The sequence below is a fragment of the Phalacrocorax aristotelis genome, chromosome 1 (genome assembly GCF_949628215.1).
Source record: "Phalacrocorax aristotelis chromosome 1, bGulAri2.1, whole genome shotgun sequence".
NCBI lineage: Eukaryota > Metazoa > Chordata > Aves > Suliformes > Phalacrocoracidae > Phalacrocorax > Phalacrocorax aristotelis.
Window position 1 is genome coordinate 90,512,350 of NC_134276.1, and position 12,376 is coordinate 90,524,725.

Genomic DNA, 12,376 nt, shown 5'->3' on the forward strand with positions numbered 1-12,376 from the left:
CCGGCAGCCCGGGTCACCGGCCCGGTCCTGGCTCTGCTCCCTGCCTCCGAGCTCGGCGGGACGGGGCTGCTGGCGGCCGGCCCTGCCCTGCTGCCCTGCGCTGCCTGCCCTGGCCAGTCCCGGCCCGCTCTGCCACCGCCCGGCCAGGCCTGCCCGGGCTTGCCCCGCTGCTGCCTGCCCCGGCCAGCCCGCAGGCGGGCAGGAGGCCGTGAAAAACATCCCTTTCCTCCTGAGAAAATCTTTCGGTGACAGAGACGTTCACAGGACCGGGGTGGGTGGCGGAGGAGGTGACAGGAGGCAGTGTCCCAGGTAGGAAACAGCACAGCCGGAAGGGAGCTGCTGCCCAGGGGATCTGCTCTCCTCGCACATTTTCCACCTTCTGGCAATTTTTAGAATGAACAGAAAAAAAAAAGACTAAAAGTCAGTTTTTCACAAAGCAGCTGGATGATTCAACAAGGTTTTGCTTGCTTTCTTGCTTTTTCTTTTTCTTGTTTCTTTTTCTGCAATTCAGATCAATTTGTCTCTTAATTTCCACTTTTCATATCCGTGACTGGCATTTTCTCATGAAAAAAAAGTGAAAATCCCTGAACTGATGGTTCTCAGAAGTGGGAAATATATTATGCAAGTATTGCTTTTGCTTTTCATCAGTGCAGCCTTTCTTACCCGCTGTCCTTCAGTCCTGGCTGCTGCTGGGCGTCCCTCGCTGGCCGAGGTCGATTGCCCTCCTAGCTCCAGTCAATCGTTCTTATGCAACTTTTTTCCAAATAATGCTTGTGTTTAAAATCTCCAATTTATGATCTTTGAATGGATAACAGTAGTGCAAGACCTGATGTAACTGCTATTGAAGTAGCAGGAGCCTTTCTATTGACTATATAGGAACCAGATGAGCTTTATACTGCTGAATATTCTAAAAGTAAACAGACCTTCAAAGGAAAGTAATCCCTCATTAATGCCTCTGTTAGGTCTTTGGGGAAAAAAAAAAGCAACTCTGAAATAAAACATACAAATCTTTTTTTAATGCATGAATGCACCCCATCTTTTTATTTTTCTCATCTTGTGGTAGAGTACTATGTAATTAAATAGAGGAGGTATATGTTCTAAGTAGCTTACTGATGGATATTATCTTCATTTGAGATACCCAAATGAGAAATAGAGGAACAGCGAGTAACCATTTATTCTACAAAATTAAAAATGTGCAAGAGATGAACATTTAATTATCCTGACATTATCCTTTGCTAAATTAGGTTAATGCAGTAAGTTGCAGGACAACAAAGCTCTTATATATCTAATTCCATCTTCCTTAAACATTAAGAATCAACGAAATGCGTGTTTTGAAGGAATGGCTTTCTGAATGAAAGTATCCTCCCACTCAAGTAGTAACAAGATATTTAGCTTTTATGTAATGTCACTTTTCATCTATAGGTGTCGTAGTGCTTTGTTCAGGCCACCTACAGCTGATACCTACCCAACATAGGAAGGCTTGTCTCAGCTGCATATAGAGACAGCAAGGCCCTGGCAGAGCTGTGTTTCAAATAGCCTGAGCTGTCTGACACGCTCTGCACAAAGGTGCTGGATTAGTCACACAAAAATGGTACCAACAAGAAAAGCGTGGTAGAACTGGAGCATCTGGGACAACATAGCTCAGACAGCATGCTTACACTTATGGGCAGGTATTTGTAATTCAGGCAGAGAAAAATATATTTTGCAGTTAAGACTATAAGCAAGAATTGCTGTGATTAAATGTCTTAGTTATGAGATCAGTATTATTCCCTGACTAGATATGTCCTCTTTAGAGTCAGGCTCCTCTGTTAAGGAAATAGCTTTTGAAATTTTCACATGACATGGAATTACAGATTATGCTCTTTAAAATACCTGCTCTCTTGAACAATCTTGCCTGGACTTGTTAAAAAATATGTAATATCTAGTATGCAATATATAAATCACACAACATAAATAAAATGTAATGTATACATAAATTGAAAATATAAAAAATATCCAAGAATTCAAGGAGAATCGGAAAAGTTAACCAGATAGCAGTTTTCAGGTTTTACCTTGTTCTCTCTGAAGCATTCCAGACTACTTAGTCATGCCAAAAGTGGACAAAAAGGGAAGCTGTTTTTTAATAAGGTCAATGCAATTGTATTTTGAAAAGGGGAAAAGAAAACAACGATAGATAAAATGCTGACCTTTTTGCTTTACTGAGACTGTTTAGTAATTAGATTGAGACTGCAGTTTACAGGGCTCAGATGTAGGTTTTTACATGAGCAGGGCTTCTATTTGGTGGTGTTGGTTGTGGGTGAAGGGTTAAGGTTTGATTTCATTATTTTTTCTCATCTAGAAAATCCCATGCTTGTTTTCCATACTGTTACATTTATATCATGTCATAGTTCTATTATGTATGCTTACTAAGCCAGAGAACGCGCAAGTGCCGGTGTTTTGCATTAGCCTGTTTCTCCTACTGCATTTGTTGAAAAGTGGGAAACAAATATACAAATGGAAACATTATTTAGTACCTGAAGTCCACAGGTAGGTAGCAAGAAATTGAGACCCGTGTCCTGGTTTTGCCCGGTCTTTGGACCCTCTGGACAGACTTGCCAGCAAGGTGAGCACAAGGCCAGGAATTTTGAAGGACACCATGCCGCTGAGGGATAGTATTAGCTCTTGGGTACTACCCATTCGAGCAGATTGAATTTACTAACCAAAAGCACTCTGCATGATGTTAGCGCTCTTCAGAGCCATATACTGTGTCAGCCCTTTCATTTTAAATATGTATTACTTTTAGAAAAGGAAGTTTACTTTGACTGCACTGTTTCGCTTTCCATAATACACATTAAATGGAAAAATCCTTTTAAAGTCACTTACTGAAGTAGAGATGAGGATGCGGTTTGCACCTCTTCCTTACTTCAAGGGACACAATGCCTCAAGATCATACACACAGCACAGGTACAAGGTACACTACTCCTTCATATTAACTCATTCAGTATTCATTGAATGCCACAGAATTAAAACAAGGTTTAGAAAACAGGTAAGATTTGGCTTATATCTTTGGCGTAATATCTTGAAAACACTCAAGCCATCATGAGGACAAAGCAGATTCCCTGTTATTTTATACCTGCCATACTTACTATCGGGAGGACAAAGTCAAAGAGAGATTCAGTATGTGGCTGCAGAAAAAAAAAAAAAAAAGGCTAAATCTAAAATCTCTTTTACTTGCATCCGTACAACTGCATTGCTATTCATAGCAATTCAGTAACTGAGAAACGAAGTGAATCCAGTTTCCTTAACCCAGGGATGAATTTAACCCAAGAACGCAGGCAGTTTGTATTCTACACGTGTGAACGGTCTACAGCTTTTCTGCGTTATTACTCTGGTTTCAGCCATTTTAGCAATTACATTGTATTTTATTCACATCTTTTGGCTTCCACCCTCTTTCATTTTCCCTTTCTCCTGCCAGACCCTTAATCAGCCTCTCCGGGAACTTATATAGCTCCCATGACCACTGTATATGAACATCTCACAAACATTAATGCCTTTTTATCTTCACTGCACCCTTGTGAATAAGAACAGTGTTAACTCACATTATACAGAGAAGGAACAAAAGCACAGACAGATTAAATGACTTGCCTATCAGTGGAAGAGAGATCTGTAAAACATCAGGAACTGAATGCAAATGTGCCGAGGGCCTGGCTGACATGTTAACCCCTAGTCCCTCCTTCCTCCTGCCTGCCTGTTGCAGAGCGCGAACAGCCTCAAGCACTCGTCATTCTGACCAGGCGTGAAGAAGACTCTTGATTCTGTGTCATGCAACAGAGGTGCCTGCGATCTGGGACCGCTCCTCAGCGGTGGGAAAGCAGCTCTCAAAGGGTAACAGTGAGAATCAAAGTTGGGAGTCCACCTCTCTTTCCTTCTCTCTCCTTCTCTCAACTAGTTAGGACGCCTGGGCTTCTAAATCAAGCACCCAAATGAGCTTCCTAAAGTAGATAGTATGAGTCATTTAGCTAACTTAAAATGCCCTGTACTGATCCACAAAGAGAATCCCATAAAGTTTTTCGTATCTCTTCTACCGACCCACGCATATGGATCACCCACCACAGAAGTATCTGAACGCCGGGTTTAACCAGGCACATTAATTTCTGTGTTTTAAAATAAAATTTTGACTCCTGGTTGTTGCATTCATTTCTAGTTTCTGTCATTTTTTGTCCAACATGAAGAATGCTGTTCTGTTATCATTGGGAGAAGTGGGGTGAGGTGTGAGCAAGCTCCACAAGTTCTGCAACGGCTCCCACGTCTCCCACAGCCCACTGACTCTGCACGGTACATGATCTGCCCATCGATAATCCTTTATCGTGATCTGTAACAAAACCACACTTTCCCGTGTGCTGTTTTTTTCTTTCCTCTCTTTTCTTCTCTTGTAACATGTTGGGGGTTTAACAACTGTAGCAGTTTGGACTCTTCTCCATGGCCCTACAAGGAAGCCAGGATGGACTTGGCGGTAACTGAACGTTGCCTTATCTCTTTGTCCTGGTTTTGGGAAGCACCATTTACGTGGACATAAACGTACACGTAACTGCGTGCGTTTAGCTCGCATTGCTCAGCTATTTCTCCCTCCTCCACCCTCCTACCCCACACGATGGGTTGTAAGACTGTGAAATGCCTGTGACCTCACCGTCTGCCTATGTACAGGTGGCTCTGTGTATCTGTTCCCGTAAGAGCAGCCTGCAGGGCTAGTGCTGTGGAAGAGGGGGTGTCTGCCCCCCTGCCCTTTCTGCAGGAATGGGATCAAATTTTTCCAGGGGGGGGTGGGGGAGCATCAGAATTTTACAGAGTTACATTTTATAGTACATTTGTTTAGTATTATCAACATCTGCAAATGACTATTTATTTCATGAAGTAATTAACATTCCTAATTAGATGCACCTTGCAGCTGCTGTTAATCTTAATTGGCAATAATGCAGTTACATTTTGATACATATCTTCAGAAGAGTTACAGAGAAGGAGAGGGGAAAAAAAATAAAAATCTGAAGGGAAGGAAATAAAACTGTTCCCACACAGTTCAGAGAGTTCGCACAAAGAAGATCCCATGGCAACAGCGAGGCCCACAGTTTGCCTTATAAAAAATCCAAGAATAGATAATGTATCATCTCTCCTAAAACAACACTTCGCTTCGGAAACCGGAGGGGAAGGGGGGTGGGGGGAGGGGAATAAACCACAAGGGGAAAAGAGAAGCAGCCCGACACCCGCGCATGTTGCGCGGCCGGCCTTCAGCCTCCCGCCCGGCCCCGGGCAGGCGCGGCGCGGCGCGGCGCGGCGGGGCGGAGGGAGGCAGGTCCGCCCGCCGCCTGGGAGTTTCTCCGGGATCCCTTCCGAAGGGCCTCCCACCTCGCTCTCTCCTCTCCCCACCCCATCACCCCCCCCTAAAAAAAAAAAAAACCCAAGCGCCTTCCCCCGCCCGCGGCGCGGGGGGGGGGGGGGGGGGCGGCGGCGGGAGCGCGGCCGGGCGAGCGCGGCGCGTCCATGGGGTGGCAGCACCGGCACCGGCACCGGCAGCGGCGGCGGCAGCAGCAGCGGCGGCAGCGCCCGGCCGGCTGGGGGCCCGGCGGGGGACGCCTGCAGCCGCGCCAGCCCGCCTCGTAGGAACGCGGGGACCGTGTACGCGCCGCAGTTTCTCTCGCCTCTCTCCCTCTCTCCCTCTTCCTCTGCTCGTTAGGATATTTTGGGTGGATTGTGGTTATCAGTCAAGACCTCCTCTTCTTTGCCGATTACTTGTCATTTTCACCGGGGATTAGTACCGTTCGGGGCAAGCGGACAACCAATTGTTTTTGGTTTTTTTTTTTCCTTTCTTCTTTTCTCTGTGGAGATTTCCGCCCCCTCCAGCCCCCCTTCCCCGCCACCCCCTTTTTGGTTATTTTCTTTTTTTTTTTGGCGCGGCGGTGAGGGTGCTAGGACCCGGCACGCACCCTCTCCCTGCCCCCGTCCCCGCAGCCGCCCAGCACCAGGAATCCCTCCGGACCGCCGCTCGCCGGATACTTGTGCGCGGTACCCCGGACCCGGCCCCCGGCCGCGGCGGCGGCGCTGGGCGCGGAGCTGCCCGCGGGGGCCCCGGGGCTGGCCGGCCGCCCCCTCCTCCTCACCTCCCCCCCCCCCCCCCCTTCCGCCGCACCTGGATGGTACCTCCCGCCGGCGACGCGGGCACTTTCTGAACTAGGAAGGAAGGGGCGACTCGGGGGGGCGGGGGGGCGCCGGAGTCTGTATGGAATTACCTGCGCCCGCGGCGGAGCTGGCAGCGGTGGATGGATGGGCGCCGCGACCGCGGCACTCCCGGCCAGCTCAGCCCCAGGAGTAAACACGGAGCTTCTCCGGCCGAGTGCGCAGTGTGGTGCCCAGCGCTCGCCTCGCTGACGGATCGCATCGGAGGGATATTTCGGGAGACTCCTGTGGGTAAGGTCATTTTATCCAGGCAAAAGCCCGGCGTTGCTAAACTTGGTGGCGTGTGATTGAAATGGGCACTTGCGGGATTGCTGCATTACCCTGATGCCAGGGGCTCCAGCCGTTATTGGCAGTTGAGTGGAATAACTGCAGTAGGTCTTCTGGTGAGTGCTTTTTGCGATAAATAAATTAAAAAAAATTATTAAAAATCTCCTCCCCCCTCTCTATTCTTGCACCCTCTGGATTTGGCAGAGTACCGTAAAAGCAAGGAGTCTTTCATTTTCCCTCTTTTTCTCCACCTCCCCCCCCCCCCCCCCCCCCAATATTTTTGACTGGAAAGGGTATGTGATAGTAAAGAAGCTCTCCGTGATGGAATCTATTTAATGTGAGATTGGATTCCATCCGCTGGTTAAAACAAATGTTTCCAACTCTGTGCAGCATTCTGCTGCATTTCATAGCTGCAATGGAGGTAGAGAAATCCTGCTTTTCAAGTTGTTAAACTTTAAGGTGGCGATCCCTGTTAATCGTGGTACAGTGCTCTGGTGCTAAGGGGGTTAAATAACACTGGTAATTTGGGATTACAACCGTTCTTGTAAATCCCGCATGGAAATTATAAACTGAGGGACGGTAAGGAAAAAAAAAAATCTCTATAGTAGAGAAATATCGTAAATGTCGCTAGCCTGCAAATCTCTCATCCACCTGCTCTTATAAAATATTTTATTTTCACCCGATAACTTACCTACTGAAACCTCAGACCACGTGTATGAGAGTTGAAGATTTGCAAACAGAGATGCTATCTTTGGTATTTCATACATATGTGCATCTGGCTGAGGGACTGTGTGTGAATTAATTCCTCTGTTAGTTGTGGTGTGAAGCGAGACAGGGAGAAAAAGCACAGAAAGGATCGTCTTAAGAACAGAAGCGAGAAAGGGAAGCACTTCAGCCTTTAAAGATTTAAAGGGATCCAAGCAATGCACATAGGTAATCTTTCTCTGCAAAATCAATTCTGATAGAGGGAATGGGGGGAAGGTTGAGGGAATTGATAGTGATGACGTTGTGCAGTGCAATGCACTGCAATGCTAAAGTTATATAGCGTGTGCGAAAATATATACCCTTATGTACTGCTAGTGGGTTCATGCATAATGGATGGAAGACGATATGCAGATCTGTCTGTAGGAAGATGGATGTATTTGTGCAAAGACGGTGATTATGTAACTTGATTACATCAGTGGCATCAGTCGCCGATAGTGGAATAATATGCTCATATGGCGTATCGATCACTTGGGTTAACTTTGTAGCGCTCCGGGCAGCAGGGGATGGAGACCTAGGCAGAGGAGGGGAGATCCTTGCTCAGCTCTCGGCAAGGGGTTTGCCTCTTGTAGGCTGCCTTTTGCATCAGTGTGCTCCTAGCGGAGTTTCCCCGGGACAGGGAGTTGATGAAGGAGGAGGCTGCCTAGTTGCTAATTCAGCCACACCCATGGAGAGGGCTCCAGAAAAGCCCCTGTAAGGCTGCACAACGGTCCCATTGAGCAGATCTGGCTGTGTGCTCCTCGGCAAGGTCACACGGCAACCTGGGACTTAAGTGCGTGGCAACAGCTGAGCGGAGGAGGAACAAAACCGAAATTAAAATTGATCTTCCTCCCCCCCTCGCCATCGCCTACCTCCAAACACAGGGTTCAGCTGACCCGTCTTCCAGCACTCGGGGCAGAGCTGGTGCTGTTTCGCCCCAGTATGTGTGGCGCTTAACGTAGATAGGGTTGTCTCTCTCGGTGTGTGCAATGACTGCCTTTCAGCTTTAGCAGTGTGCTGCTTCTGTATTTGAGAGTACGGCACGACTGACTTTAGGAAAAAGTATTGTCAGATGTAACAGTGTGGTCTACCTGTTACGCTTACAGGGCAGTTAAAAGGTGGTCCATTAATACATTTCAAGCATCTCAGAAGTGAGTAGGTAAAGAGCAAAGGTTTGACAGGAGTCCCATCGGTTTAACTCAGATGGACTTTTTTAGCCAATTGTCCACAAAGATAGTAGTGTCAGGGTATACTTTACTTTAATACCCATGTTAGAATCATAAATCACTATTCCTGTCTGTTCAGGGGTTTGGGGCACACTGTTGTAGAGTACTTCTTGAAGACAGATAAGCTTGCAAAGGTACTGCTGAGGCCCCGTACCTGTAATGGATGCATTTTCTGAAAAATGTAAGCCTGATGAAATCTTAACTCAGCTGAAATGAGTGATCTTATCATCACTGGCCTACGTCCTTCCCCACTTTACTCTGAATTCGTTCTAGCAAAATTTCACTAAAATACTTCTCAGTTAGGGAGAGGTGAGGGCAGAGTGAGTTTTAAATCTCTTGATAAACATGATCTTCACAGACCTACTAGATTTAATGCACTATCAAACTCTCAGTAATTTTACCATGGAACCAGCCTGAGAGATCATTTTTTCCTCTGCTTCCCTGAAAACATCACTATTTTAAAGTTGGTTTACCATTAGTTCATGACTATTTTCATATTTCTGAGGATAAGTCTGGGCAAGCGCTAATAAATCCTGCTAATGTTGTTTAGCGTTTGACATTCATAGAGTATACTGAGTAAATTGGAAAAAAAGGATATGAAGTTAAGGCTGTTTCCATCCTTCAGGGGTCAGAATAACACTATGGCAACTCCTGTGAATTGCTACAGCTCTTATAATTTTCAGAAATGTCCATGGCATACTCTTGTTCTGCCACACGCGATTACAGGCAGGCTCTTTCCCTTTAATTCCTTGCAGGACTTCTTGTGACATACAGGCTGCATACCTGTACCACCCATCTTAAAGGAAAGCACAGTTGCCTACAGAAAGTGTTATAAAACTGGTGCTGTAAAAGAGTAGGCATTGACAGAGTGGGAATATGTCACATGATACGTGTAAAATGGCATGCAGCATGCAAGGATTTGCAGATTTAGGGTAATAGAAAGTGGTAAGCAACCGAGTTTTATTTATAGATTAATTTCATTGTTGTAGTTAACAATACCCACTAGGTAAAAATAGAGGGTTTCAGCTCCAACACAGTATTTGTTCAGTTTGCACCAAATATAGCTTCTTCGAGAGGAAACTTTCCTTGCTGAAGTAAAACTGTAAATCACTCGGACAAATGAAGAGAAAATGTGAAGGGAAATATTTACATAAAACATTCCCAGGCTCCAAATCTCAGACCACTGAAAGCAGTGAGAGTTTTGCCACCCACTCCTCGCTAGTGCTGGGAAGTCGGCTTTTAAAGAAAATAGCAGTGCATGAAGAATAATCTCAATGCCTTGCTCTGAAAGAGCAGGCTTCTGAGTGTCGTTATCACTGAGACAGTAGACTTGTTTTACTGCTCATAGGAAAATTTGAAACATTGTGGCAGATCTTAACGAAGCTTTTTTTACTATTCAGTGATATTCTTGTAATGTATTCAGAGCACTTTCTGTGGCTATTATGTTGAAACCATGTATTGGGAAACGAAGCAAAAAATGGGTAACCGACTGAGGTTTTCATTCAGTGTATTTGCATTTACCCAGAAGTGTTTGGATATACTTCTGTGTTTCATAACAGCTATGATCTTTAGCGGCTGGGAATCTTCTTATTTTTATAGTGCACGCTGCATGGTAATATATGGCAATTGAAACATCCAAGCTCTGATTAATATGATTAAAAACTAGCAACTTATCTAGCGGTGCTCAAGTTGTAAAGTTTAATTATAGCGGCACCATTTGCTCAGCTATAGATAAGGTTGTGTCAGCATTTCTGTTATAAACCTCTATCTTGTTGCCATCCGTTGTGTCAGGGGTCTGTGAAATAAGAAGAATTTACAGTAGAGACCATAACGGCTATTTTGGATTATTGTCATGGCCTGTCAGGTCAGTAGTCCATGGGTTTCTTTAAGTCTTTACATGCACATCTACAGCAGCACCAAAGCAGCCATTATGCTCTATCAGTTCAAGTGTACGCTTGTTTTATTTTAAAATGTAATTAAACATGAGATGATGGACCACAGTGACTCAGGAGGGATCATTTAACCTATCATTTTTCATGCACTTTTGTGTTGTTTTTGTATCCTTAAAACAAAAAGAGATCAAATGCAGCGATGGATTTTACTTGTGATAGCTTAAAATTAATGCACATTTGGAAGAAAGCTCTTTTGGAGGGGGTGAAGAGGGAAAAATGAAGAGGAAGCATTGTGGGGTTTTAATGTTAATATTGAAGCTTTGCATGTGCCTCTAAGGTAGTCACATATGAAACTCCGTTCTGTTGCAAAAGGTAAAGATCCTGTGTTATTTGCCGAAGCTATGTAAGACCAGGGCAAAGAAATCAGGTAGTGCTGGTTCTCTGTTTTAACGTTGGGTACTCTGTTTTTCTAGGACTCACTGTACCTGTGTATTATAGGCAGGTACTCCTAGGTCGTTTCATGATGTTACACAGCACACTATTTATGCCTCAATAACTAGGTCTGAACAAACGAACCAAGGACATCGGTCTTACTGCTTTCTGTGCTTAGAAATTCCATGCTTATAAGCACAGCACACAGACATACAATAGTCCTTCAATGGTCGTAGCATCAACTAACCAATTACCCACAAAGATTTTTTGATGGGGATGAAGAAGGAGAAAGGGGGGAAATAAAAACATTTAGATTTTTGCCAATGCAAGAGGTATTATTTCCAATTTGGTTTTAGTTTTGGGCATAATTTAGGGAGTGCTCAGTGTAGCTTCTGAAAAGAAACATGGAAACCTAATTAATGCATTGAGAAGACTGATAGAATCTATACAAATCCATACAATCGGCAGGCAGACAAGGGGTAGTACTACTTGGTGACTGGATGGCTAGTGGTCTCTGGTCCTTCACAGCTGTCCTCAATGAATTGTGCATTGTAAAAGAAGAAGAAGATGGAGACTAGTGGAATGGGTTAAAAAAAGGGGCAGAAAGCATATATATATATATATATATATATACACATTGGTGAGGTAGCACCTGTCGCTTCAGAGATGCGGTATACTTCTATATTCCTTTTGTCTGTTCTTCACTAGTGTGACAGAGATGCTTAAAGTTACGGCAGTAACCAACTCCCACTGCTCTAATTTTTTTGGGAATTCTTAGGCTCCTCAGTGCGAGGGCCATCCCCTTTTCATTTTCATGCATGTTTCCAGTCGCACAATGAGACTCTGATCTCTCAGTTGAGGGAACTTGAGCCGCTTCTCCATAAAATAGTAAATCAGTGGCAGGAACGTGAGAGAAAAAATGTTTCCTTTGGCTATTTTAGAAAAGACAGATACTTTACATAAATCGAATTTTCCTCTGACAAACCACAAATAATTGGAATTTCCAGCTAAAATCTCCCAGTGCTCCTACGAGATTGCCTCTTACAAAGCTTGTGCAACTGCTGCCTAAAGCCTCAATACCTCAGTTTCACCTATTAAGTTCCACTTAACAATGTGTGCATGGACTGTCAGCAGCAATTCCAGTAAACTCAGTCCCAGCCAAAACTTTAGACTGGTTCAAGGAAAATGAAGTCATAGTAACATGCATCATTGTAACGCACAGAGAGAGGCTTCTGTTGGTGAGGTTAGGAGTGAGTTTAACCAGCAGTGACCTGTCTGGGTTCTCAGAGCAGTGGCCTCAGACTGAGAATTGCTGTGCCTGAACGGTGTAAGGGACCTGCGTGTACATTCATCCCTGCCTACATCCATTTGGCAGCGCATCTCTACTGGATTTGACTCTGAGCTCAGTGAATCATATGCCTCAAGGATAATTCCTACACCAAGAAGATCTGTTGGTATGATGGAAACCTTGGGATGGAGCCACTATGCCTGCAGGGGGATGTGTTTGGCTTGGGTGCTTTTGTGTGGCACTGATCCCTGGCAACAATTTTAGCCCTGTGTCTGTCAGGTTGCTGTTCACTGCACAGAGTTTCAGGATGGCAGCAGAGCACA

At 45.0% G+C, this 12,376-nt stretch overlaps 1 protein-coding gene across 1 annotated transcript in view; it reads left to right on the forward strand.

Moving 5' to 3' along the window:
• Nucleotides 1-5,400: 5,400 nt before the first annotated feature.
• Nucleotides 5,401-12,376, forward strand: part of IL1RAPL1 (interleukin 1 receptor accessory protein like 1) — a 770,634-nt gene continuing 763,658 nt past the window's right edge. The window contains exon 1 of the mRNA XM_075097466.1: nucleotides 5,401-6,438. The gene's annotated coding sequence lies outside the window, so the exon portion shown is untranslated. The remainder of the gene's footprint in view (nucleotides 6,439-12,376) is intronic.